A 27,436-nucleotide genomic window follows, 5' to 3' on the forward strand; every position below is an offset into this window, starting at 1 on the left:
TGACTTGCAGATTTGAATTTATTCACAATTCGAGCCATTACAGTATAACTGTTCCACTAATTAAAGCATCAAATAAAATTAATGAGTATGTATGTAGTATATATTAAAAGAAAATAATGTTTTCCATAATGTTTCAAAAAAAATGAAAAGTATTAAATTGGATGTGATCCATCGCTCACAATCCAATGACATATAGAATTTTCAGCTGCTGGTGCATCCGGACAAGGTGCAATCTTCCAAAAGCTATAATCTTCTATATCGAAAACATTAACAACACTCTCATCTGGTTTCAAAAAGTATACTGAATTCTTATGGGCTTCTTGTGTATTACAGGCAATAGCTATTTCTAATGAAATAAATATCGCTGAAGATCCGATATTCTGAGTCTCGATCCAGTTTCCTCCTTCTAAATCCAACTTAAATACCACAATATCATCTATTTGATCCTCGAAGGAGCTCATCTGACATACTAATAAGAGCTCACCACATGATTCTACTAAATTTTGACACATCCTAATAGTCGAAAGTGAATGTGATTCATCAAAGCTCTACTCAAAGTATCCTCATTTATTGGTAACTGCTCAAACTGAATTTGAAACCATACAAATATAATGGCGGCATAACAATTACGTCCATTGTCTAATAAGTGACAGTAACCCTTTTCACCCAACATTGTAAATCCCCCAAACCGCTCTAACTCTTGCTGGATGAATTTGTCATCTTTAGGTTTGCAAAAGAAAATAATTTTATTTCTTTCATCGAAAAATATAACATAGCCATTTGAATCTGCTGGCGACAAATATAGATAGCTGGCTAATGAATCATCTTTTGGTAATGGTGGAAGCTGAATGATTTCTGAAGTAATAGGATTCAATAGGCAATAATCTTTCAATACAACATCTTTCAGGACAAACCATCCATAGGAGCAGCTACTTATTTTTTTATTTTTCATCTCTGCTACCATTTTCTTATGATATATTTTTTTCGATGCATCATAATAGGTTATGCTGCTATTATCCGTAGCATCTTGAATAAGAAGCCAAGGGCACAACTGAGCATTTGCCTGATTGTTAATCCCTTCCTCTAATGTTTTCATCATATCTTCTTTCAAACTGCTTGTTAATGTATACACTACATCAATATACATTTTACAAATAATAATAATAAATAAATATAAATAAATAACATTACCTACCAGATATATTTCAAGATTCAGGAGAGCGGAGCAGCTTCTGAGGAGAAAATAACATAATCAGTCAAAAACTATCCTCACAAGAAATATTTATAATAATTGAAAAACCCTTCATTACACCATAATATTTCCAACACAAAAGAAATAAATAAATAAATAATATGACAAAGAACACTTCTATTATATGATAATATACCTAACAATCATTAAAAATTTGCATTAATATCACAAATTAAGCGCTAAAAGCTAACATATCATTATTTTAAAATTCAAATTATTACAAAGTGATATTCATTAAGACTAGTGAAAGGTAAAAGAAGTTCCCTGGAACATGAGCGGTCAAAAAAGAAAACCAAGATTACATGCCACTAAAAACTAGTGAAAGGTAAAAGAAAAACATAATGTGTTCTGTTAAAAAGAAAAGAAAAAAAACTTTGCCCACCTATGCTGTACAGAAACGAAAACGGAAATAGACATCAGGAAATGTTATTTCTAAGAAAAACAAGATAGGAAACCGTAATGGAAACGGAAAAGAAACGGAAACAGACACGGAACGCGTAAACGCTTATGAAGAAGAGTTTCCGTGCAACATAGTTGCCCATTTGTAAACAACTTCCACTAAGCCAAACTTAAGGTTGTTCCGAACATACCCATCAAGGTCGACATGTCATCATCTCAACGGTCCCGGACGAGTATGGTCCCGAACCATTGTAAACTATGTGCATTAACAAAGACATGAATATATGAATGAGGTCAACAAAAAATGAATACTAAAGAATAGCCTTACTATCTTGACCCTATCACCAAAATTTGACATGTACTTGAACTTGTAGGACCAAATCAACCAAGAGATCAAAACAAGCAAACCGAAAAACCCACACATCTCTATAAGAGAGTACTATTTATCTACAATACAAATGAGTTTCAGCCACAAAATTTCAAAATATAAATTCCCATTCCAACCAATCACAGACACTAAATAAACATTCTCTCAAACCCAATAAGAAAAGGCTTGGCAGCGACCAACTTAGGATATTGGAAGCAAGTTTCTGTGCCAACCAAAAGCTAAAACTAGAGTTGACATTTTAACAAATACAAGAATAGGATAGTGATTGACATTTTAACACCTAAACTTTGTTCATTTGATTCCGTTTCTCATAAATCTCAGCACAAGGAGGATTACATAATGCCCATATCAGATGCAAATTCCAGGGAAGAAATGGGAACCCGTGAGAATTAATTCTTCAAGTTCTGATTTTTGTAACCTTACTTAATCCAAAAGATTACATAAAATAAGCAAAACAAATAGAGCACCGTCTATAAATGAAGGTTTCTCAAAAGAAAAACTTATACAAGAAAAAAAAATTTGGAGAAGATTTGACCAGAAAATGTACCAGCGGCTGCAATGCAATGACTTTTACAGAAATGGGAAATGATCAATGCATAAGCCAATAGGCGTAATGCCAGAAATTAATCAACCATATGTATACTAAAAACACAAAAAGAAAGATGGTAATGTTTAATACTATACAATGAGAGTTTTTAACTAGCTACAACAAACATTTTAAAAATATTGTAAGTAAAACCTGCAACCAACAAGAGAAATAACAATAACCAGTAGTACATTGAAATACATTGAGTAATCATCCTAATAGAAACAGATTTTGGTTTCTTCTACATTTAATACTAAACCAAGCCATAGACAATAATTCTGAAAGATAACATCAAGCAAATAACATATTACTCATTGCAGCTAGTTGCTTTGAAACAACATAATTGGCTGACTCATTAGCCAAAGTTACTCTTTTTTTAATTGGTAACTAAGGATTTACTTGGCTAATTCTATCTAATTTACGTCTCTCTTTTTCAAGAATCAATTGAAACCTAGAGAACTCAGAGGGAAATAGGTTCAATTAATCCAAAAGAGACTCGAGAAAGAAAAGGAAGCAAACAGAAGTAGATTGATACAACAACTACCCACAGAAGTACCAACAGACAACTCAGGCAGCTACATACTTTGTTCCCATTCGTTTGGTCGAGAGAGCAAGCAAACAAGAATTCCCAACCTGGGAAACATATCGCTATTCTTTTCTCTAAACTAAACTAACCCACAGAATTCCAATCGTTCAATTCTTTTCTTTAAACCCCAAACCCTAGATTAAGGGGAAATCTTTAAAGTTCAGAGATAAGGACATAATTCAATCAGTAAATTGATCAGGACACATATTGTCACTTTAAAATGTAGAATTTTGCAAGTTTTAGTTATGTTTTATGAATAAAAGTAAGCTTTTCAAGAGTTCCATTCACAGTTCATACTTCAAATACAAAAAAATTGAGGCTGAACATTTTCCATCTATAAAATATATATGAATTTATTTGATAGAACCATATATGTATAGCAACTAGGAAATGGTAAAGTGCATTATCTTTGCGGTTAAGGTTGGCTTGAGTGGTAAGGACCTCAAGTATTGCTTAAGTGGATATCTCGAGTTCGAGACCTAATGTATGCACACTACACCATAGAATGCCAATTGCAACGATGCTGATTCGTTGTATTTGGCACCCAAAACTGTTGCAATATGTCCAAAAAGTGGCTAAGGCAACGATTTTGGTCAATATATTTTCGTTGGTTAATTCACGGTTGCTTTTTCTCTCAAAGGCAACGAAAATCTTCTCAAATGCAACAACGAAAATATCGTTGCTTTTGTTTTCAGACAAGTGCAACGATCGGAGATTACATTTAAAAGGCAACGAAAATGAATCCAATAGCAACGATTTCACATTTATTAATCGTTGCAGATAAATGATAGGCAACACTATTTCAGATAAAAAGCAACGATTTTAGTTTACAAATGCAACGAATTTTAGAGTATAAACAACCATATTTTAGTTTACAAATGCAACGATGTTTAGAATATAGGCAACGATGTTTTCTTTTAGAATTGTAACGATGTTTAGAGAAGAAGGCAACGATGTTGTAACAGAAAGGCAACAATGTTTGCAATCTAACGCAACAATGATATTTATAATCCTTAGGCAACGCCTGTTTAAATAAACATTCAAAAGTAACAATCCAAAAGTACCTAAACATTAGCATCCAACTTCCAAAAGTACCTAAAAGTTAACATCCAAAATCCAAAAGTACTATCACAAGCATAAATAAACAAGTCTTCACGTGCATCTGAATGGACTGAGTTGAAACACCTTTCCATAAGATTTTGATTTGACAAAATCATCCATGATTAAGAAACAATTAAATTTATGTGCTTTATTTTAATTTTACTAATCCGTTTGTTCAATGTTGAGTATAAATATAAATAAAAGATAAATATAAAAAGTAAGACAGGAAGAGGTCAGCATAGAAGCCTAAAGTATCAAGCTGAGTGGAATCAAACTTAGCATCAAAAGACAAAGACATACACGCCCACAACAACTGTCTCACGAAGCTGAGCTGACTAAACTTATACTCAGATTGGAAAATGCAAATGACAAGGTTCTACGAAGTAGAAGCTGAGTGATTCTTCAGGACAGCATGAAAAAGTCGTTAGCTAAAAGACAATGATTACCGCCTCCCTGTACCAATAATTGAATCCTTGGAAATACGCAGAAGACACATTCCGAGATGTATGGGTCAATGGATTATTGGTGAAGGACAACTGACACAAAAAGACAAGCCAGACGCAAGAGGACAAGCCTGACGTCTGAAGAAATGCAGAGGAAGGGAATGGCCGGAACAGTCTGAAGCTGACCAGAATCTGTCCCCTAAAAGAGCCGTTTTAACCTTAACGGCTACATCATTTCAAAATGATCCGATCCCAGATTTTCTCCTATATAAGGACAATCAAAATTCTTGGATCATTGCCAGATTACAAAGAGAAAAATACAAGAGAGAAAAGATACAAAAGCACTCAGTTACAAAAATAGATCTTACACCCATCTTTCATTCTTTGTGTAAATGCTAGAGTGATTACTTGTAATCTTCTAAAGTGTTCTTTATTTGAAAAGGAACAAGTGTTTATCAATTGTAAAATTGAGAGTGCTGTGCTGAGTGTTTGGCTGTAAACATTCAGTGGTAGAGAAATCTAGGTGCTGGGTTGTAGCACTTAGTAGGAGTTGAGTAGACGAATAGAGGAAGGTACTCTTGCATATTCAACTGCCTTATAATTGGTTTGTGCTCTACCTTTAAAGAGCTCATTATTGGATTCTAAAAGCCCGGCGGACTCTAGGGACTGGACGTAGGCGGAGAGGCCAAACCAGGATAAGTGATACTAAGTAATCTCTAAACTCTCTCTCAATATATATATGTGTATGTGTTGTATGTGAAATTTACTCAGCATATAAAATTGTTTAAAGTTGACTCTGAGTAATTTCAAGTGCTGAGTTAGAAGCTGACCTCCAAGAGTGTCAATATCTAACTTATAAATAAAACAGCTTTAGTCAATATCCGTCCAAAGCTGTCTTATAGCATATCTGGCCAAGCTGACCAAAAGCTGAGCTGACCAACTTGCAAAATAACTAAGTCAGCATACAATTAAACGAAAAAAATTATATTAGTTCCTAACCCCCCCCCCCCTTGGAACTAATCACACGGGACCAACAAGTGGTATCAGAGCCTAAGCTCTCTACTCAAAGATATAACTATCTTGAGCGGATCTCATAAATGGGTGAGAACAACACTCGTTTCCTTCCAGGGAACCAAACAACACAGATACTCCCTGAGGGATTATCAATCACTAGGCCTCCCCTATTCTTTGGATCCAATTATACATTCTGGAAGAATAGGATGAAAAACTTTATTCAAGCCACAAACATGAGTGCATGGCTTGCAATTGTTTAAGGTCCACATGTGCCATATAAAACTGTTGACAATGAAAAAATTGTTAAGAAGGCCATACAAAAAGGGTGACAGATACAAAGCTGAGTCCAGTGACAAATATAAGAAGGACAGCTCCAAGTCCGTCACATGTTTTGAGTGCCACCAAACTGGGCACATCAAGTCAAGCTGCCCAAACCTAAAAAGAGATAAAAAGGGAAACAAGAAGGCAATGGTAGCAACATGGAGTGACAGTGATGAGTCAACATCATCCGAAGCTGATGCAAATGAAACGGCAAACATATGCTTCATGGCCGATGATGCTGATCACTCTCAATCTGAGCAAGCTGACCTCTCTGATGAAACTGACCAGGAGGAACACAACAATGAGGTAACATCCCTACTCTTGCTTAGAAACGAAATGGTAAATGCCTTGAGTGATTTATACACACTAACTAAAAAGTGTAACAAGAAAATCAAATCACTCAGCAGGCGGTGTGACGAGATTGAAGAGGTCAAGCTGAGTGACCTCGGATATCTCCTCCAAGACAATGCAGATTTACATAACAATATTCAAATAATGCATAAGTCTGTCGCGGAGGTCCAATCTGAGTCAAAGAAACTTAGAAAGGATGTTACAACCTTACAGAGTCAAATAAAAGGCTTGAATAGAAATAAACCCCATGTTGAGTATACAAGTACTAGCCAGCATAAGCAGTTCACTCAATGTGAATGTTGTGGAAAAAGGGGGCACACAAAAGAAGTGTGTTGGCATAACAAGCGAGTCGTCCAATGTGACTTCTGCGGAAGAAAAGGACATTCCACAAAGATATGCTGGCATGCTCAACACAACAATGCTGACTGCACTCAGTATAACCCTCAAAGGGTAAAATTTTGTGACTTCTGTGGTAAGCCAGGCCACACTATAAAAGTATGTCATCAAAAATTAAAGTATGATTTTGCACCTATTTACACTAACAAGAAAGGACCCAAAAAGAATTGGGTACCTAAAAATGAATAGTTTCAAATGCAGGTTAGCTTGACATGCGTAGAAAAGTCAAAGTTGTGGTATATAGACAGTGCATGCTCAAGACACATGAAAGGTGATGAAACACAATTCATCACACTAGAGCTTAAACAAGAAGGAAGTGTAAGCTTCAGAGACAATAAGAAGGGTAAGATAGTCGGCTCAAGTACTATCGGAGGTAACCCAACTATTGAGTCAATCTCCCTAGTTAAAGGTCTCAAATACAATCTACTAAGTGTAGCTCAGCTTTGCATGAGCGGCAAAAAGGTTGTATTCGATGATACTAAGTGTCAAATACTCGAGGGGAACACAAATGAATTGATTTTAACCGCCCCTCGCGTAGATAATGTATACATGCTAAATTTAGAAAAACAGTTTTCCAAAAACATATGTTTAGTGTCTAAAGAGGATAACTCCTGGCTATGGCATAGAAGACTTGGGCATGTCAGCATGGACCTGCTTGCCAAACTAGCTACAAAGCAATTAGTTGAGGGATTACCCAAATTGAAATTTGAGAAAGACCAATTATCTAAAGCTTGTCAGCAAGGGAAACAAACCAAAAAGTCATTTCAAAGTAAAAATATTGTCTCAACCAAGAGACCATTGGAATTACTACACTTGGATCTTTTCGGACCTATCCAGCCACTCAGCTTGGGAGGTAAGAAATTTTCCTTGGTCATTGTAGATGATTTCTCTCGGTACACTTGGACCATCTTGCTGAGTAGCAAGGATGAAACTTTTGAGATGTTCACTGCACTTATTAGAAAGCTTGAAATTGACAAAGACTTAAAAGTAGCTCATATTAGAAGCGACAATGGTGGAGAATTCAAAAACCAACAGTTTGATGAATTCTGTGAAACCAGTGGTATTGACCACAATTTCTCTGCTCCTAGAACACCTCAACAGAATGGGGTTGTTGAAAGGAATAACAGAACAATTGTCGAAATTGCTAGAACCATGCTGAGTGAAAATAGGCTTCCAAAGTACTTCTGGGGTGAAGCTGTCCACACAGCATGCTATATACTGAATAGGGCTCTAGTAAGACCTATACTTAAGAAAACCCAATATGAACTTTGGAAAGGACGAAAGCCCAACATTGGTTACTTTCGTGCCTTTGGTTGTAAATGTTTCATACTCAATACAAAGGACAATCTTGCAAAATTTGATGCTAAAGCTGATGAAGCAATCTTCTTAGGGTACTCAACTAACAGCAAAACATATAGAGTATATAATAAACGAACTCAGGTTGTAGAAGAGTCTGTCCATGTTGAGTTCGATGAAGCTGACCCTGCAGGAAAGACAACTCAGCTCACTGAAGATGAACCAAGCTCAGCTTCCGCTGATCAAAATGGAGCCTCTGAATCATCAATACAAGGGCTGACCAAAGGTAAGCAAGAAGTTGAAATAACATTTACTGACCAATCTATTCCTGTAGAGATTGCAAAAACACCTGTTCCAAATGACTCAACATTGCCCAAAAAAATAAAAATCCCAAGAGGGCATTCAGAAAAGTCCATTCTTGATGCTGCTGACAACAAGTTGATGACCAGAGATCAGCTAAGGAAATACCTCAGCAATGTCGCATTCGTCTCAGTACATGAGCCAAAGAATTTTGCTGATGCTGAGCACGATGAATATTGGATAAATGCCATGCAAGAAGAGCTCGACCAATTCACCAGAAATGAGGTATGGGATTTAGTGCCTAGACCTAGGGATCAAAAACCTATAGGAACTAAGTGGGTTTTTAGAAACAAACTAGATGAGCATGGAAATGTGATAAGGAACAAAGCTCAACTTGTAGCCCAAGGCTATAGTCAGCAAGAGGGAATTGACTATGGGGAAACATTTGCACCTCTTGCTAGGTTAGAAGCAATACGTATATTGTGTGCCTATGCCAGTTTCATGAACTTTAAGTTATACCAAATGGATGTCAAAAGTGCATTTCTTAATGGTTTCATAAATGAAGAGGTATATGTTAATCAACCTCCTGGTTTTGAAGATCCAAAATTTCCAAACCACGTTTATAAACTTAAAAAGGCCATGTACGACCTAAAACAAGCTCCAAGAGCTTGGTATGAAAGGTTAACCAACTTCCTGCTGACCAGGAACTATGTCAGGGGAAAAGCTGACACAACCTTGTTCATTAAGAAAAAGGGAAAACACACCCTACTTGCACAAATATGTGTAAATGATATAATATTTGGTGCTATTAACGAATCTTTGTGCAAAGAATTTAGCAAACAGATGCAAACTGAGTTCGAAATGTCCATGATGGGGGAACTCAACTTCTTCCTTGGACTCCAAATCAAGCAAGGTAAGAATGGCATCTTCATAAGCCAGTCCAAGTACACCAAGGAAATGTTAAAGAAATTCAGTATGATGGACTGCAAACCAATATCAACCCCTATGGGTATTGATACTGTCCTATGCAAAGATGAGAAAAGTAAGTCAATAGACACTAAACTCTATCAAGGTATGATAGGTTCGTTACTTTATCTCACAGCTAGTAGACCTGATATACAGTACTCAGTATGTTATTGTGCGAGATATCAAGCTGACCCCAGAGAATCTCATCTAACAGCTGTAAAAAGAATTTTTAGATATTTACAGAGCTCAATTGATGCAGGTCTATGGTATCCAACTTCAAATGACTTCACACTCATAGGATATACTGATGCTGACTATGGACGAGATAAGCTAGAACGTAAAAGCACTTCGGGAGGATGTCACTTCCTTGGAAGCTGTCTAGTATCTTGGTTCAGCAAGAAGCAATCATCCGTAGCCTTGTCTACAACTGAAGCTGAGTACGTGGCTACTGGAAGCTGTGTTGCTCAAGTTCTATGGATAAAGCAACAGCTTGAGGATTATGGAGTGAAGACTGAAACAATATAGATCAAATGTGACAACAAGAGTGCCATTGATCTGTCCAAAAATCAAATCCAACATAGCAGGATGAAGCATGTCAGCATAAGGCATCACTTCATTAGAGATCACGTACTAAAAGATGAGATCAAGCTGACCTATGTGCCAACAAATGAACAGCTCACAGATATCTTCACCAAGCCCTTGGCACGTGAACAATTCAACATACTAAGGGAAGCTATCGGTATGTCTAATCCCCTTCAATAATTCTCTAATGAATGTTGAGTGATTGCCATGTTGAGTGAAAATTTGAATGCTGTGCAAATGTCATGCTGAGTAAAATAACTCCTACTTACTGAACTTGAAATATAGAAAAATCACCTCATACTGAGTTGACATACATGTTGAGTGATTATCCTGAGTAGGTACATATACTGAGCTACTATCATGTACTAAGATAGAAAATTCATCTTGATAGAACTAAGTACTCAGTATCACAAACGGTTCATTTCCTAGGAAAACCGCGCTAAAACCCACTTGCACCATTAAATGCCAACACGTGTAATAAAAAGCATCTAGGAAAGGCAAACAATTATGAGACAACCCATGCACCGGAAATGTCATAAATGACAGAATCTCTGTTGGTTGAACGCCCCAAGGTTAAACGGCTAGTTCAATTAATAGGACCGTTTTAGGGATATATAAATAATGGATGAATTACTCTTCAAATCTCTTCACGCGTAAATCCTTTGGTATTCAGAATCTCTCTCTCTCAAATCCTCCACAAAAACCTCTAAAATGATCAACACTCAGAAAATCTCCGGTGAAAATTCTGGAAAATTGATCACCGATGAAAGCCCTAAATCTACTCCTAAGTCTAACCTAACTCCGAGCAAGCGCCGTCAAACGGACCCGGCAAGTTCCTCAAAACAGAAGAAACCCAAGGTTAGAACCATGGTCAAAGTTCACTCAAAAGTCCACAATCTGGAAGTCCTCAAATGCCGCTGGTTCTCTCCCAGCTTCGTTACTACCGAAAAGCCATTCTGTGAATGGATTGAGAAGAACGAGTGGGCAGGCCTTTTCTCTCTCCCCGGAACCACCTATCCACGATTGGTTAGAGAATTCTACTCCGGTCTCCATGTTGATAAGGACGATGCTGACTATCTGGAGACGCACGTTAAGGGTCATAAGATTGTATCACTCCGTCCTACCTGGCAACCCTACTCAACATGCCCAACAAAGGAACCGAGTTCAGAACAACAAAAGAAAAGGTGTCAACGGAAAAGCTTGACCAGATGAAGGGTTTTTTCAAACCCAAAAATTACAAAGGAGAAATACCCAGCACGAGTATGGGGCAAAACCAGAAAATGGCGCACTACATCTTAAACAAACTTCATCTTCCCTAAACTCAACTCAGCCTCGTCTGCCTCCAACTTTGAGCAGTGCTTCATATGGCACATGCTAACCTATTGTCCGCTGAATATGCCTGTGTTTTTAGTGGGAGCACTTCAACGAGGAGGTAAGAAACTTCGATTAGGTTCTCTCATCACTAAGATCGTTGAAGATCATAAGATTGAGACCATCACTGAGACTAAAAGCTTGGGAATCGAAATAACCGCAGCTCTGCTAACTGGGTTATTGTTCAACCAACCACTAAAGGGAGGTGAAGATGGTGAGGAAGATGAGGAAGAAAACGATACTGAGCAAGAAATTGAAACTGAGCTAGCAGCAGATGATGCTGAGCCAGAAGTTGAACCAGAGGAAGTTCCTGCCGATTCCTCTAAGGCAAAGAAGAAGAGAAAGACACTGGCCACCTGTGCCAAGGACATTGAAACTGTGCCCAGAAAGAAGAGGGCTATGACAAGAGGAAAGAATGTTGATACTGACCTACCTCAGGTTACACCTAAGTCAGCAGAGAAAAGGAAAGGGCAAGCTGAGCCCGAGGAAGAAAATGAAGAATCCCCAGAAAAGCCGCTAAAGAAGAAAAGTAGAAATTCTGGGTTGAAAGTAGTTGAGGCTGATCCCATTGATTAGGTTGTAACACCCAAATCTCACTGCACTCAGAACATTGGGATTGATCTTGAAAAAACTCCAGTTGAGCAAACTGATGAAGAAGAAGAACAAAGAGAGGTTGATACTCAGTTTAATGCTGAAGGAAATGATCATGCTGAGCAGGATAATATGGAGCAAAATCAGGAGGCACATGATGTTGAACAAGAAGAAGAGGAACATCAAAGAGAGGATCTGAATGTTGAAGATGAGGTTGAGGATGTAGATGTCCAAACTGACCCGTCACCTCCCAAAACTAAGTCCCTCAGAAGACTGAAAAAGAAAGCTGTCAAAACCTCTCTTTTTGATCTCTTGGCTGAGTCTCCATCTTTGGAACAGAGCACGGATCCATCCGAAATCCAGTTTAAGTATTTTTCCCATCATGTTGAGTCTCCTCCCAAGGAACCGGAGCAAAATCAAGCCTCTGTTACTCACTTTGGGGAACATGCCAAGACTCCACCAAATCCAAATCCTGCCGAGCAAGAGCTCGAAGATCCAGCCACTCAACATGGGGAGAAAGATATGGATCCACCTGTTCAAACTCAACTTCCTGATCAAGTCCCAATTGCTCAAGTTAGTAAGCAGCCAACTCCACCACCATCCAGCTCCACCTCCATTCCTGTGTCTGAGCCAACTTCCACTGAGCAACATGCCTATCTTAGTGCAACTCAGTCTGGCCATCGCATCATCGAAATGACTCAATCTCTTCTCTAGGAGTTCACCACTTCTGATGCTGCTAGGTCTGCTCATCCCGAGTCCACAAATATCTCTGCCATCACTCAACTTCTCACGGAAATTAAGGGACTCAAGGATCTTATCAGCATTGTGACCACCGTCCAATCACAGCAACCTAAGCAATATCACATTGCCAAGCTGACTGAGCTATTCCTTCTGATGATAAACCACATGAACTCCCTTAAAGGAAAAATCAATAATCTCTCTGCCCCTAATCCAAGCTATGCAACTTCAGCTGAGTTAGATCAACAATTTGCCAAACTGAGAGCAGAACTACCCAACCTTGGGCCAATGGCCAATCCTGAGTATGCCACATCTGCTGAGTTGCAGTGATGCTTTGCCAAGCTGACTGACGATCTTACATGTACACGAGAGCTCGTTTTCTCCACTTCTCAATGTACAATTGATCAACTCAGTGAAGCCGTGAGTCTTTTCAGTGTCAACAAAGCTCAGATGGATGTTGACCCCATCAATGATAAACTTTCACAAGGTCTTCTACAGGCTGTTCGCTATGACAATGGTCAATGCATCTTCTATGATTCTGCCCTCTTGAAGATGTATCATCAATCCTTTGCTCAGATCACCAGCTCCCTTACTTGGCTTAGTAAGTCCCATGAGTGTATTATTAACCTGATCACTGGATCCATCCCCGTTCCTCGAAATGTTCGAGATGATTGCGTTCCTGTAATAGACGGCTTGAGTGAGAGCACGAAGCGTTTACAACGCTATTCGAATGTTCTATCCTCAGCTGCAAGAAATGAAACCTTTATCTACAAACCTAATTCTGGCAAAACGGGGGAGAGAACTCAGGCTGGAACTCAACACAAGACAGGTACATCAGGAAGCAAAGTGAAAGGAAAGGGTAAGGCCTTAGAGTAAGAAAATAAGAAAGGGTTAAAGCTGTGTGATGAAGTGAAGAAGTGACACTTAAGTTTTTGTTTAAAAATCTATTTTGTGGGCATAAGTTTTATGTATGTGTATGTTTCATTCAATGAACTGTTTTTCTTTATTCTGTTCAAATGTCATACTTGTCAATACACATTAACATAAGCCAATTGAACAAACTGATACTCAGCATATACAATAACGAGTAAATCAAACTGAGTATTCAAGCAATTCTGAAAGCTGACCTAGACTCAAAATAAAACTAAATCTAGTCAGTACACACATCCTTAGTTTATCTCAAATAAATCCTGGTAGGTTTAAGAGGTAAATTAACAGATGCAACCCTTACGGGGGAGAAATTTCAAAAATATGAAAAATAAATCAATCATGGGGAATTTCAAAACTGAGTTCCATAATTATGCATTTTTCCAACATCAAAATGGGGGAGTTTGTTGAAACACCTTTCCACAAGATTTTGATTTGACAAAATCATCCATGATTAAGAGACAATTAAATTTATGTGCTTTATTTTAATTGTACTAATCCGTTTGTTCAATGTTGAGTATAAATATAAATAAAAGATAAATATAAAAAGTAAGATAGGAAGAGGTCAGCATAGAAGCCTAAAGTATCAAGCTGAGTGGAATCAAACTTAGCATCAAAAGACAAAGACATACACGCCCACAACAACTGTCTCACGAAGCTGAGCTGACTAAACTTATACTCAGATTGGAAAATGCAAATGACAAGGTTCTACGAAGTAGAAGCTGAGTGATTCTTCAGGACAACATGAAAAAGTCGTTAGCTAAAAGACAATGATTACCGCCTCCCTGTACCAATAATTGAATCCTTGGAAATACACAGAAGACACATTCCGAGATGTATGGGTCAATGGATTATTGGTAGTTGCTGAGGCGTCGTTAGTCTTACGGCATGGTATGAAGTGTGCCATTTTCGAAAACCGGTCAACAACCACAAAGATGGAATCCATGCCTCTCTGAGTTCTTGGTAACCCTAGGACAAAATCCATGGACAGATCCTCCCATATGGTAGCTGTAAGCCAGCATTTGTAGCGTGTCCCTTGGCGGTCTGGCAGATATAGCATCGTTCTACCAGGTACGCCACATCTCTTCTCATCTTGGGCCAGAAATAACGGGAACCCACTGCTTCATATGTCTTGTCTCGCCCAAAATGTCCCCCCAGGGATCCGCCATGTAGATCACGAACAACCTTCTCGCGGATGGAAGTGCAGGGTAAACAAAGTTGGTTGCCCCTCATTAGATACTCATCCATCAAGTGATATGCTCCATCCCTAGGTTCGCGCTGACACTTCTCCCAGATACTTCCAAAGTCAGGATCCGCCAAGTACTCTCCTCTGATGTGTTCGAAACAATCGGTCTCCAGGTTGACTATTTTTATTAGTGCAACCCTTCGACTCAAGGCGTCGAAGGGTTGCACTAATATAGCATCGTTCTACCAGGTACGCCACATCTCTTCTCATCTTGGGCCAGAAATAACGGGAACCCACTGCTTCATATGTCTTGTCTCGCCCAAAATGTCCCCCCAGGGATCCGCCATGTAGATCACGAACAACCTTCTCGCGGATGGAAGTGCAGGGTAAACAAAGTTGGTTGCCCCTCATTAGATACTCATCCATCAAGTGATATGCTCCATCCCTAGGTTCGCGCTGACACTTCTCCCAGATACTTCCAAAGTCAGGATCCGCCAAGTACTCTCCTCTGATGTGTTCGAAACAATCGGTCTCCAGGTTGACTATTTTTATTAGTGCAACCCTTCGACTCAAGGCGTCCGCCACTGTGTTCTGTTTTCCCGCCTTATGGATAAGCTTATAGGGGAACTTATCTATGAAGGCGGTCCACCGGGCATACATGGAGCTTCGAACTTGCTTCTGACTTCCCAGGTACTTGAGGGCCTGATGGTCAGTGTAGAGGATGAATTCCTTCCCCACCAAGTAATGTTCCCATACTTTCAACGCCCTTACTACAGCATAAAATTCTTGATCATACGTGGCCCACTTTTGCCTTGCCTCACAGAGCTTTTCACTGAAATACGCAAGGGGCCTCTTTTCTTGCATCAAGACTCCACCAATCCCAACTCCACTGGCATCACACTCAACTTCAAACAGTTTATCAAAATCGGGGTACGCCAGCACTAGTGCAGTACTCAGCCTTTCCTTGATCAAGGCGAAGCTCTCTTCTTGGGCGTCCGCCCACTCGAATCCCCTTCCTTTCTTCAGGCATTCTGTCAACGGGGCCACTATGGAACTGAAGTTCTTGATGAATCGTCGATAAAATGTTGTTAGCCCATGAAAACTCCTGATGTCCCCCACGTTCCTCGGAGTCGGCCATTCTCGGATGGCTCTTACCTTCTCCCCATCAACTTAGACACCATCGCCACTAACCACGAACCCAAGGAAAACCAGGCTTTCCATGACAAAATCACACTTCTTAGTGTTGGCGTATAGCTGGTGTTTCCTCAACAGGTCGAACACTATCTGTAAATGCTCCACATGCTACACCAAGGTCTTGCTATGAATCAGGATGTCATCAAAATACACAACTACAAATTTTCCAATCACCGGGCGAAGCACCTGATTCATCAGCCTCATGAACATACTGGGGGCGTTAGTCATTCCGAACGGCATAACTAACCACTCATACAGTCCATCTCTGGTTTTGAAGGCGGTCTTCCATTCATCCCCAAATCGAATCCGTATCTGATGATACCCGCTCCTGAGGTCAATCTTGGAGAAAACTCGGGATCCGCCAAGTTGGTCTAACATATCATCCAGCCTTGGAATAGGAAACTTATTCTTGATAGTGATCTTGTTGATAGCTCTACTGTCCACACACATCCGCCAAGACCCATCCTTCTTCGGCGTAAGTAAAGCTGGAACGGCGCAAGGACTCATACTCTCCCCAACGTATCCCATCTCGATGAGTTCCTCCACTTTCTGTCTCATGATGTCATTCTCTTTTGGGCTCATTCGATAATGTGGGAGGCTTGGTAAACTAGCCCCAGGCACAAGATCGATATGATGTTGGATGTCCCTCAAAGGTGGTAATCCACTCGGCAGCCCTTCAGGGAACAGATCTTGATATTCGCCAAGTAGGCGGGTCACTTCAGTCGGCATCTCCCTTTCGCCCCTTTGGGCGGACTCGTGATTCGCCTTAACCATTACCACATACACCATCTGGCTTTCTTCACATTCGCTGACAAATGATTTGTGCGTAGGACAGACTATCAAGGTAGACTTTTCGTCGGCCTTAGGTTCTCTCATCATTGGTGTAAGTACAAACTTCACCCCATTCTTCACAAATCTGTAAGTGTTCTCTCTTCCGACGTGGATGGCGTCATTATCAAACTGCCAGGGTCGGCCCAACAATAGGTGGCATGCATCCATATCGACCACATCACAACAGACTTCATCATGATAATTACCAATCTCAATAGGTACCCTGCATCTCTAGGTCACCCTCAACTCGCCCACGTTCTTGATCCATCCCACCCTATAGGGATCAGGGTGCGCTTCCGCCAACAATCCGAACTTCCAAACGGCGCTGCTACTCACAATGTTCTCTTGGCTCCCACTATCTATTATCACATTGCATCGCCCGCCCTTCACAAGACAGCGGGTCCTGAATAGTCGGTGCCTCTGATCTCCCTCTATCCGATTGGAGACTAACAAACGCCGTACTACATGAACGGCGTATCTCTCTTCATTCGCCTCATCATCATCTTCTCCCAATGGTTCACAGAATACTACATCCCCTTCGTCATAGTCATCTTTATACCTCTCCACCATGTTGGCGCTTTTCCTCCTAGGACACTCATTGGACCTATGGCCTGGTTCATTGCACCAAAAGCATTTGAAAGGCGCTGGCCTCGCATACGGATTGTTGCTCTTAGGTGGTATATGTGCTTCCTTGTATGGCCTAGTATCTCCGACAGATCCTCTTCCCACACTGTTGACTTTGGCCCCACTGGCACTCGCCACCTGCTTGCCTTTGTCATAAGACTTCACGTGATCTCTTCCTCCAGGCATGTACTCAGTAGTGGCGGATCTCCTGGATCTCCCGGTTAGCTGAGACTCAGCCTTGAGGGCTAAATTCCTAGCATCTTGTACCTGAACCACCATCTGTGTGCCAATTCGATCCTGGATGTTGTATCTTAACCCTTCTAGATACCTAGAGGTCTTTTGACTTTCAGTTTCGGATAAGTTGGCTCTTGCCGAAAGCCTCAAGAATTCTGAGGTATACTCATGGACACTTCGGGTCCCTTGAGAGCATCCCCTGTAGGAACTGTAAATATACTGCTCATAATTTGGCGGTAAGAACCGCTCCCTCAACATCGCTTTCATCCGTAGCCAAGATCTAATCGGATCTCTGCCCCCTCTTCTTCTTTCTTCCCTCAACTGATCCCACCAAACTGATGCGCCACCCTTCAAGCGATACGCCACCAGCCTCACTTTCCTCTCATCAGGAATCCCAGCATACTCAAAGAAACGCTCAACTTCCGATAACCAATCTAAGAATCCCTCTATATCCAGTTCGCCACCAAAAGATGGTAAGTCTATTTTTAGCTTAAAGGCATCATCTCTGTCAAAGTTTCCTAGATCTGGTTCTGCCCTAGCCATACCCACACATCTGTCATCAATCGGACCAACATCCCTCATAGTTCTAAAGGCACCATTATCCCCAATATCCTCAAAATCATCACTATCGCTATCAGCATTATGCACAAGGACAAAGTTGGGTCTTCTTACCTTAGGATCCCTAGGATCCATTCGTGGAAGTTGGACATTTGTCAATGGCAGTCGAGGTGGCGTGGGTGCCTTTGGGGTCGTTGTTCAAGGACTCCTTCCCTCCTTTGGTCTGACTCCCCGGCGGCTGGTCTGACCACTGCACGGATCTCCAATCTGAGGTTTTCCAGAGAAGCGGTTAGCTCCTGGAACCGTTGGTCGTTTTGCTTCTGTCGCTCAAAGCTGGCCTGGATTTGTTCCGCGAGGTGCTCTCTCAGCTCCTCGTATCTCTGGTCACTGGTTTCCATGGAATCTTGCGGTTGTCGGGGTTGAACCATTGCCAAAAGAAGTTTCGGGTCAGGAAACGATTGGCTCTGATACCAACTGATACAGATTGAAAGCGATAAATGAAGGTTTTAGTCGTAAACCAACAAAGATGTTCTTCTCTACCTAAACTAGAAGGAGTGAATCCCGATAAACAAGGTATAAACCTTAATTCTCAAAGAGAAAGAGTATTTGATTGATAAAAGTTGCCTTATCCTTACAAAATGAGGGTTTAAATACATCCCCTTAAAGATGAGTAAAGGACAAGGAATACCCCTATTAGGGTTACACTATGGTTAACAATAAAAGGGTAAAATGGGCAATACACCCCGACAAACAGTACACAGGTACAGGTACGGAGCGTCAGGATTGTTGGTGAATTCCTTCGGGAGGAAGTAACCTAGAGACCCGCCCAGGGGTAGTGGTTGATACGCCTCCTGGCGTATGCCTAGATCCGCCCCGCTCGTATGTTCTGGGGATCCGCCCTCCTTGGTATAATCTCAGTGGGTTTGATGTCTGAGGATCCGCCAGAACGCGCGCGATCAGTGCTGCTAGTTAGGATGTCCGCATCATTTTCATTCTTTGTGTAAATGCTAGAGTGATTACTTGTAATCTTCTAAAGTGTTCTTTATTTGAAAAGGAACAAGTGTTTATCAATTGTAAAATTGAGAGTGCTGTGCTGAGTGTTTGGCTGTAAACATTCAGTGGTGAAGAAATCTAGGTGATGGGTTGTAGCACTTAGTAGGAGTTGAGTAGACGAATAGAGGAAGGTACTCTTGCATATTCAACTGCCTTGTAATTGGTTTGTGCTCTACCTTTAAAGAGCTCAGTATTGGATTCTAAGCCCGGAGGACTCTGGGGACTGGACGTAGGCAGAGAGGCCGAACCAGGATAAGTGATACTGAGTAATCTCTAAACTCTCTCTCAATATATATATATGTATGTGTTGTATGTAAAATTTACTCAGCATATAAAATTGTTTAAAGTTGACTCTGAGTAATTTCAAGTACTGAGTTAGAAGCTGACCTCCAAGAGTGTCAATATCTAACTTATAAATAAAACAGCTTTAGTCAATATTCGTCCAAAGCTGTCTTATAGCATATCTGGCCAAGCTGACCAAAAGCTGAGCTGACCAACTTGCAGAATAACTAAGTCAGCATATTATTAAACGAAAAAAGTTATATTAGTTCCTAACCCCCCGCCCCTTGGAACTAATCACACGCGACCAACAAATATCAGTAGCAACATCATCCGAATTTAGATCGAGTGAAATTGAAGATAAGCTAATAGTTCTCCTCTAAGCTCATTCTTTAACTCCTCTCTAATTTCAATTTTGAATTGCTTCATTGCATCTTCGTACATAGGGTCTTTACTCATAGTACTTGAACTCCTATCAACTTTTGTTTTCTTGATATGGCCTAAGCTATTCACGACCATGAGATGATGCTTCTTCAATTATTTCATCATTCCGCTCAATGTTTCCCCCCTAGATGACAACTTTTCAATACTTGCATGTACAATTAAAACTAAATGGTTACACTCAATTGTAAACTAAAAAATATATATAATAGCAACTAAATGTTTTTATATCCAGCTGAGTTCACAAGTGTAGCAGAAGCATACCAAGCGAGCAAAAGTGAAGACAACACTGAGGAAATGAAAAGAAGATTAATGCTTGTAGACACAATGGATAATATTTCAAACTTCAATTTGTTCACTTTGAAAGAATATACGACCCACCTTAGAAACAAACTTGACATATTTATAACTCCTCTCTCTCGTAGACGAAAAATCAAACTGATTCTTTCCACAACAACATGATCTAAAATTCTAGGTGCATAATAGGCCAGTCATATTACTCCAAGCTAAGCACTTAGTTGGGTTAAATAATAACTGACATTTTGGGACAGACATAAAACACCAACCTTTTATCACACCAACTCAATGAGAAACAGATATACTGTGCTTATTACTTATATGGCTGATTGTTAATCAGTTTTCACATGCTAGTAGTAAACCTAAAATTGAAACACAAGCTTGGTGTGCAATACGAGAGAAACCTTGGATACACTTAACGCAAAGGAGCAAGCTGCAACACATAAATAAAGCAAGAACAAACAACATTATTTACCAACAAAAGCTCCATCCTCGACTAAATAAAGGTGAGAACCCTTGGATACACTTAACACAAAAGAGCAAGCTGCAACACATATAAATAAAGTAAGAACAAATGACATTATTTACCAACATGACATTATTTAGCTTTTGAGATAAATCAAGAGAGTTGGAAAAAGCCTAATACTTCTATTGGCACAGACAAATACCAAACCTACAAACTCTTACAAGGAACTCAGTTAAGTGAATAAGGGCCATTTGGTTAATCTTATTCTTTTGATGTACTTGTTACCTTGTTCGATTGATAGACATTGATCACTCTCCCTTTAGTGTTCTCGCACCTAGCTTAAGAGACATAAACTATTGATAGACATTGATCACTCTCCATTTAGTAACCATTGAATGGATCATTGAATGTCTAAAAGTAACTATGCCAACAAAATCCAATCTTTGAAATTCAGAAAGAAAAACATAAACTAAAATGTGAATTATGCTTTCAGTACCTTGTAGTAACAAAAAAGGGCGGCCCGGTGCATTACTCGTCCCCGCTAAGCGAGGGTCCGGGGAGGGGTCCCACCACAAGAGTGTACTGGGGCAAGCCTTCCCTTGCCAATTTTTTTGGCAAGAGGACGCTCCTAAGACTCGAACCATAAATAGGCAGACATAGAATGAATCTATAGATCCCTGCTTTAACATTATGAGCAACACTCTAGGAATACATGTAAGAGGGAAACCCATTCAATATCCAATCACACAATATCACAGTCAAAATTTCAGACATCGAAATGGAAACAGACACATTTGCATAACACAAAAACCCATATGCATAACACAATCAAAAGAAGATCAAACACCATAATTAATAGCTCTAATAAATATTAAACAGAAACCCATATGCATAACACAAAAAATTACAGGGCAACACATATAGGATAAGAAAAACAACCTGAAACGGATTATAAACTCTTCCTCTTTAAAAGCATAGTCTCTGATTACTCGCTCTTACATCATTAGACTCCAGAGTCAGAATCATCATGGACCAACAGACTGATTTTTGTGTATTATCACCCACCGTGCATCAATTAAAAACAAATAAGTTAAGGAAAATCTTAAATAGAGATAGACTGGTGGTAATAGCAGCACAACGGGAAAAATTTGAAAACAAAACAGAAGAATTACGTTACCTAAAGAAAGATCCCTGTTGATTCTGTTCTGGAATCCGGCACCGTCAACCTGTCAATGACAATGGTAAATTAGATCCTAGGCCTTTTAGAAAAACTAAGTGTTTTTTGGTGAAGACTCCAATGAATAGGACCCTAGAATCCATCGAATATCTAATCAGTGACCTAAAAGCGAATCAGACCTAAAAGGGTTTAACTGATTCGTCCATAACTGACCTGATGTTTTTCATAGATTAAAAAGTGAGTAGAGGGTTGCTTCTTAATGCTCCAGGAAATGAGCATTATGATGTGCTTGGTGATGATGATCTCATCGCCGATGCAAAAGTTGCACATGTCTACGCATCATTGTCGAATTTGGATTCCCCCGTTTAGCATGTACAAGCAGCGCCTGCTTCCCCTTTATTGGCTTGGGATCTTCTCGTGGATACAACTTAGGGCAGCCGGAGTCTTACATCTGAGCGAGAGGTAGACCAATTCCATTCATCCTGGTCCGATTTCCTTGAGAGAAAGAGAACGAGAAGGGGAAAATCAGAGAGAGGGTGAAGAGGGAAAAGGGACAGGCGCTTTTCGAACCTCGCTAAGTTTAGGGTGAGAATTGGGACAAGCGAAAACTATGTCAGAGTGAAAATTGGTGGGAAATGAAATTTTTTCTACTTTTTAGAAAGGGGGAAATGAAAAATTAATTGTGAAATTAATGGTGGTGAATGAAAAGTTTTTGTAAAATTTAAGGTGGGAAATTGAAATATTAATTTGGTAAGATTTTTTTTGTTAGAATTATAATATAATTTTTTGATCAATTTTTAATATATTAATTGGACCAAATTCTTAATATATTAAGCAATTGGTGTATAATTTATTTTTTTAGTTGTTTTTTATTAGTTTTTTCTATGACTATCTAATAAATATTACTATTACACTATTTTTAATAAATAAATGCAATTATTTACAATCAATTATAAAGTCCTTAATTAATAAGTGTTGAAATTAAATTTATCAAATTAATTTAGTTATAATGATTGTATTTTTATTAGGATAAACAATCAATTATAAAGTCCTTATGATTTTACCTAACACACTAGTAAGTCCATCATATTATTACAAGGTCTCTAAGTTTTATCGCAATTAACTCTTTAGTCCCTCGATTTTTTTTTACATGAAAGTGCAAAATTTCCCTAATTATATAAATAAAAAATTATCTTTTAATTTTTAAATTAAAACAAAATATTTTTAATAAAGTTTGTAAAATATTTTTTCTCCTATTTTGATAATTTTTAATATATTTTTCACTAATTTTTTAATTACAAGTTCTATATAACTAAATTAAAATTCTATTATTATATAAAAATTAATAAATCAATTACTTACTATTTAAGAAATTATGATTATATGAGAAAAGAATATAAAATACTAAAAATATATGTTTAAAATAGGTATTTCAAATTCTATTTAGTCAAATTTGACCATTAACTTAAGCATAACTCTAAAAAGTTATGAAAACAAAAACTAAAAATTATATAATTATTTCTTTTAAGAAAAAACACAACTACTTTATAATACTTTATCTTTTTTATTAAATGCAACGTGGAATAGTATTTTAACATGGTACATCGTTGCTTTATCTAATTATCAAGTTAAATAAGACAACGACATGATGTAAATATCATGTTATTGTTGCCTTAGTTCAAATTAAACAATTAAAAGTAAAACAAATGCAACACCTCATACATAATCGTTGCATTACACTTACATAAACATGGGCAATAGAAAATAATTGCTAATGCAATGATTTTACGGCAACGATTTTTGAAAATTGGTTGCTATAGACAATCTATGGTATAGTGACAACAGAGTTTAATTGGGAAATGAACTACTTAAAAGAGTACTTGAACAACCTCGAACCGACTAATAGTAACAAATGACAAAAAAAAACTTATAAGTTAATTAATGCATGGAAATTGTGGTGGTGAAGATTGGGTTGTAGAAGTTCCCAGAGGTATTGAGATGTGTGCTGGAAAATTAGAAAGAAATGTAAGGGGGACAAAATTGAACACATTATTTTAAATATGTATCACATATATGGTATTTGTAGCTGGAACTTGAAAGGGATATCTCACCCTTTAATTAGCATTTATCATATTTTTTTCCATCAAGGCCCTCTTCACCCATCATGTCCTAATGTTTCAAATAAGTTCACATACATTTTATAGATGGCAAATCAAGACTATGTTCAATCTTATCTTCTCTTGAATTGCTATCTGGAGATTGGTTTTTATACGTAAGAGCCAGAAAACACCTTCTTACTTATTATTTTAAACAAAACAACCACTTCTTGGTTGAACATCATTGAGATTACAATAATATAATTTTCAGCAGTGAATTAGTGTTCTTCTAGGCTGAACAACATTGAGATTACAATGATACAAACATCACAGAAACAACAGTAGTAAAAATAATATTTTCAGATAGAGCCCTAAACTTTTAAATCATTAGTAAAAGGACAAACTACTAAGAATGAGTGCTAAGAGATGTTGAGAAAATGTTGGGCCTCATAATAAAAGTACATAATGCTATTTTGCTTGAGAGTTTTACGTTTTGGAACCCGTTTTAACTAGTAAATCAAGAAATTGCAGAACAATCCTTAAAGTTGGAAAAGATTAAGAAAAGATACAAACTGCTGAAAATTATATTTCAAATGTATTTAAAGAGAGTTGTAGATAGGTAAAAAAAGTTTGTGAAAGTTCTTGAAACATATAAAACTGAGATTGCAGAAAATGCCAGAAGGTTAAACCTTTGAATAAACAATTCACCTTTAAGCCACTACCACCAAAACTAAAGTTAGACCAACAACATTAGCATTCTTATTCCTAATTCAAAAATATCATTGTTACTGTTAATAGGAGGCCACAGCTGGTAAAATTGTAATCACGATAACAAATTCAGAAGCTTGAGCAATCAATGGTGTCTGAACATTATAGCAATATCTCTTTGATAGCACTCAGCACCATTAACTAATTACGTAAAACCTATAACTGGGACCAAGTTCTGTATCTGGCTAATTTCAGACATGAAATAGATTAACAATGAAACAAAAAAGAAAACCATAAACACTATTCGAAAGCAATCAGCAGATAAGGATAGCATGGAAAAAATCAAATCTAGAAAGCGATCAACCACTTGCACTAACTCCTTAAGAATATAAATTGAAGAGATAAATTAATGAGATTTACACCATATCGATAAATTACCTCTAACGAGAGCGTCAAATTTGATCACAATCGACCAATCGAAGCTGGAAGAGATCACTGACTATTAGGGCTGGAAGAAAGCGTCGACCATCACACATCTACGTATCTTTCGCAAGGGTTGAAGGAATAAGGGGCGTGTTTGTTTGAGGGTATATATATATATATATATATATATATAAACAACACGGAAATATTAATAGACTATATTCTAAAAACCAATAAATAGAAAAAACAAAGATAATAATGGGAATATGAAAAAAAACAGGAAAAGACAAAAATGATGATGAGAATATTGAAATGAAATATAAATATAGATATATATGTATATATATAATATATAATATAATATATAGATAATATATATATATATGTAATATATATATATATATAATTTAATATATAATATATATATAATATAATATATGTATATATATTTAATATAATACTAATAGATAAATATATATATATATATATATATATAGGTAAGAAAATGAAATAAACATAATCGTAACTTTCAAACTTGAGCGTCCCCCAGTTTCTGTCTACTTATGATCATAGACCATAAGCTTGCATACTTTTGTAAGGGATCCCACAAAATTTGAAAGGATCTAGATAAATAAACTTGAAATATGAAATTTATTAAAAGTAGGTGGCGTAGCCAACCATCAAAAACTTACAAATTTGGAATCAAAAACTGGAGATACAACTTCCTTCGTAAAAGGAATTACAAATTATTCTTGAAATTGATTACAAGAGAGAAATTTAAGGTTTGGGGTGGAAAATGTGGTGTATATGGATGAAAGAGGAAGGTGGTGTATATGGATGAAGGTAGAAGGTAGGGATGGAAGTGGAAGAGATGATGGAGAGAAGAGAGAGAGTGTTGGAAGGAGAGAGAAGGTGTATGGAGAGTAGAATGAATGCTTGAAAATGGATGTATGAAAATGGATGGATGTAGTGTTGGAGGGTACCTCCTTATATAGGCAAACCAAAGGGCATTTTTGGAATCATAAATAGTAACCAGGGGTATTTTTGGAATCATGAATAGTAACCAAGGGCAATTTTGTCTTTGTGAATAGTACTAGTACAGTATATCCACATGCCAGCTGCAATAGTGGTCACGTGTTGGAATCTTCAAATAATTTCATTGGAACACAGTTTTCTGGAATCTTCAAAAATCTTCAGAAATCTTCAATCTTTGGAATCTTCAAAATCTGCAATCTTCAAAATTTGGATTTTGGGGAGTAATTGTCCCTTAAGTTTTGCCTAAGTACCATTTAAGGTAACTTAGCGGGATCTTTTTTTTGTTTTTTTTTTTTTAGAAACCAGAATTACCAAACATGCTAAAGTGATCATAGTCGGAATCATTATCACTCAAGTTAATTGCTGGTTCATCCTGGTCCGAGTCTGACTGGGATTGGGGAAGGTATTTTCTGAACAAAGCAGTCATCTCTTCAGGGGTTTTTGCTGCAGCTAATTTTGAGGCTAAGTGGGATTTCTCGGCCAAAAATTGTGCTTGTCCCAAAGAAATGGTTTTTTCAGGTATTTGTTTGGAAAGTGGAAGGAATCGATTCTCAGTGAACTGTATTTCTCCAGATTTTCTAGTAGGATTTTTCAACCATATATCCATTTTCTCAACAGTGAGACTAGGAGGAATCTTGAATTTGTCCCACCATCTTACTAGAAATCTCCTTTGAATCAGTGAATTTCTATAATTTTCTGCATATTGTACCTTCGAAGCACCTACCCAAGCAAAGTAAAATTTCATGCAAAATAAAGCCAAGGGAGAGAACCTTTTTTCCTCCTCACTGGGTTTGTAACCCGCCTTAAATTTTTTATAACAAGTAAGAATTCTGTCTTGGAGGATTTGCTCAACGCAACCCCAATGTTCCCACCATTGTTGGAACCAAAGAGGAAATTTTTCTGGATTGCAAGCGGTATCAAAAAAGATAAGCCAAGAATGTTTTCTCCCAACATTATTAATCAGGAGGGCATTCCACCAGGCCTGTTGGTATTCCCAGTAATTAAAAGGAGTCTCATAAAATTCTTCTTCTTTGTATTCCACAGGAAAATACATAGGTTCAGACAGTGGGTGTTTCCAGTCTATCGGAGAAATAACCTTGTGAATTTTTACTGTGGAATATGCTGGGTCTGAGTGTTCAGATTTCCAGTAAAAGTGTTTGAAAGAAGCAGAATTTGTGACAGTAAGAATCATTTCATAATATCGTGAAGTCTTGCTTAAGTCCCAT

At 38.1% G+C, this 27,436-nt stretch overlaps 1 long non-coding RNA gene across 3 annotated transcripts; it reads right to left on the bottom strand.

Moving 5' to 3' along the window:
- Positions 1–25,326, bottom strand: LOC136228790 (uncharacterized). Of its 3 annotated transcripts, XR_010688848.1 has the most exons (6): positions 25,191–25,313; positions 22,162–22,443; positions 21,949–21,997; positions 21,711–21,811; positions 1,196–1,232; positions 1–1,112 (listed from the first exon to the last, which is right to left on the bottom strand). It is a non-coding gene; the product is annotated as an uncharacterized lncRNA (long non-coding RNA). The 3 variants fall into 3 exon arrangements; XR_010688849.1 differs by lacking the exon at positions 22,162–22,443 and having other exon boundaries at positions 25,191–25,326; XR_010688847.1 differs by lacking the exon at positions 25,191–25,313 and having other exon boundaries at positions 22,162–22,680.
- Between the last annotated feature and the right edge of the window lie 2,110 nt (positions 25,327–27,436).

The sequence above is a fragment of the Euphorbia lathyris genome, chromosome 5 (genome assembly GCF_963576675.1).
Source record: "Euphorbia lathyris chromosome 5, ddEupLath1.1, whole genome shotgun sequence".
Taxonomy (NCBI): domain Eukaryota; kingdom Viridiplantae; phylum Streptophyta; class Magnoliopsida; order Malpighiales; family Euphorbiaceae; genus Euphorbia; species Euphorbia lathyris.